Genomic DNA, 2,628 nt, shown 5'->3' on the forward strand with positions numbered 1-2,628 from the left:
AATGAAATGTCCGAAAAATTATTCATAAAATGTCCGACAAATGTTAATAAAATGTCCTTCAAATTTGAATAAAATGTCTGACAAATATTAATAAAATATCCGACAAATATTAATGAAATGTCCGAAAAATTATTCATAAAATGTCTGACAGATAAAATGTCCATCAAATTTTAATAAAACATCCGACAAATATTGATAAAATGTCCGAAAAATTATTCATAAAATATCCAACAAATATTAATAAAATGTCCTTCAAATTTTAATAAAATGTCTGACAAATATTAATAAAATGTCCTTCAAATTTTAATAAAATGTCCGACAAATATTAATAAAATGTCCGTCAAATATTAATGAAATGTCCGAAAAATTATTCATAAAATGCCCTACAAATATTAATAAAATGTTAATAAAATGATTCATAAAATGTCTGAAAAGTATTAATAGAACGTCCCACAAAAATTGATAAAATATCCGAAAAATTATTGATGAATTGTCCGAAAAATATTGATAAAACATCAGAGAAATATTAATAAAATATCCGAAAAATTATTGATGAATTGTTCGAAAAATATTGATAAAACATCAGAGAAATATTAATAAAATATCCGGAAAATTATTGATAAAATGTCCGATAAATATTGATAAAATGTCTGAAAAATATTAATTAAATGTCTGACAAATATTGATAAAATGTCTGAAAAATGATTCATAAAATGTCCAAAATACTATGTATAAAATGTCAGAAAAAATTAAAATAAAATGTACTAAAAATTATTTTTAAAATGTAATAAATAATAATAATTAATAAAATGTCTGGAAAAAATATTAATAAGATGTCCAAAATACTATTAATGAAATATCCAACAAAAATCAAAAAAATTTCCAAAAAAGTATTGATAAAATGTTTCCCAAATATTGATAAAATGTCCAAAAAATTATGAATAAAATGTCTAACAAATATTAATAAAATGTCCCAAAAATATTGATTAAAGTGTCCGACAAAATTTCCAAAAAATTATTGTTAATAAAGTGTCCGACAAAATTTAGATCAAATGTGCGACAAATATTAATAATATGTCCGACAAATCATTTATCAAATGTCCAACAAAATTATTAATAAAATGTCCATTATTGTAACAGTAGAAGTCAAATGTCACAACTGCCCTCACATGCAGAGGTGCCTGTAACAACACACTTAATACTTTCATATGAATACCAAAGAACATATACATCCGTTGAACAGTTAATTCAATTTTTTTCGAGTTTGAGGTCAAATGTACGCTATTATACTATCTATTAAATTACTTTCAAATGTATTTAAAAGCGGAAAAATAGAACACGATATGAGTGTTTCGTAGGATAAATCACTGTCGATTGTGATCGTTTTTGTAAAGTGTTGGTATGTAATAATAAAAGTCATAAAAAGTTATAACAATAACATAAAAAAGCATAGTTTAGTATGTCATGCTTAAAATGCCATAAAAGAGTCACAAGCCCTTTTTAGATAGGAACTGTGCAAATTTGCAGGAAAGCCCAATCAGTCTTTTTTCAGCATTGGCAGTATAAAAACAAATTTGGGGAGGGCGGAAAATTGCTGCCTATCTACTTTTGTTCATACAGAATGTGCCTTTTTCAGGGCAATGGGGGGCGTGAGCAAGTAACACAACGTGTGGCTCAGCGTGTGACGTAGTGACGTGTGAGGGAGGCGGCGGCTAGTCAGGCGGCCGTAGTCAGACGGCAATTCTCTCGTAAATCAGCCCGTTCTTTACCGTCCCCATCACTTGATGGTTAATGGCCTCTTGGTTTGCGAGGACAAGGAGGGTGCGCAATTCCTTGTCTCCCCAGTTGCTCATCTTTACAGTGTCTGTCAGGTTTGCGTTTCCCTCTTGCTACTAGCTGCTCGCTAATTCCTGCTATCAGCTGTTTCCTGTTTATCCACCACCAGTGGCTCTCACGTGCGGCGTCATCAACAGCTCCTCCCACAAGTCTTCAACAGCCCCTCCCGTTGCGGAAGGCCGCCTTGGTCTGTTTAAACTAAAAGGGTTCTGCCAATATGACTACACTCTGAGGTGGAAAATTTGGTGCCTCGGATCAACTCACCTTTCCGCCTCTATAAACGCTCACAGCTGGCTAGCAAATCGGCCCAACATTTGCGGAAAATCTGGCAGTGTAAAAGGGGCTACAGTGTGCACTTTAAGTGAGCGCTTCTCAGTTACGATATGCTGGCTCCTTAAAATGGCACTCAGTCATCTGAACTCTGAAAACTCCTGATCCAGGATTTTTCTTTCAAATTGCTGTTAAATGGTCAGTTTAGCTGTAAAGTTTCTAAACATTTCACCTGGGGGGTTACTGGTGATTTACAATGGTCCCCCAATGTTAAATAGGTGATTATGGCCCTGCATCTCAGCGCAGCTGCTCAGAGTTTCATTCGCAACAAACGGCAGAAAGATGTTGACGCTGAAAGTTGCGTTTCACTCATCCATCTCAGAAACCCGGTAAAACTCTCTCTGGGTCAGACTCTGGACCAGAGTCAGGTGATGGCTCAGCTGGTACAGACTCTCCTCTGTAGCGATGCCACAAAGTGGCGGAGGTCTCCATCAAAAGTGAAGCCACCATCTCCTCCCAGGC

Source organism: Epinephelus moara, chromosome 6 (genome assembly GCF_006386435.1).
Source record: "Epinephelus moara isolate mb chromosome 6, YSFRI_EMoa_1.0, whole genome shotgun sequence".
NCBI lineage: Eukaryota > Metazoa > Chordata > Actinopteri > Perciformes > Serranidae > Epinephelus > Epinephelus moara.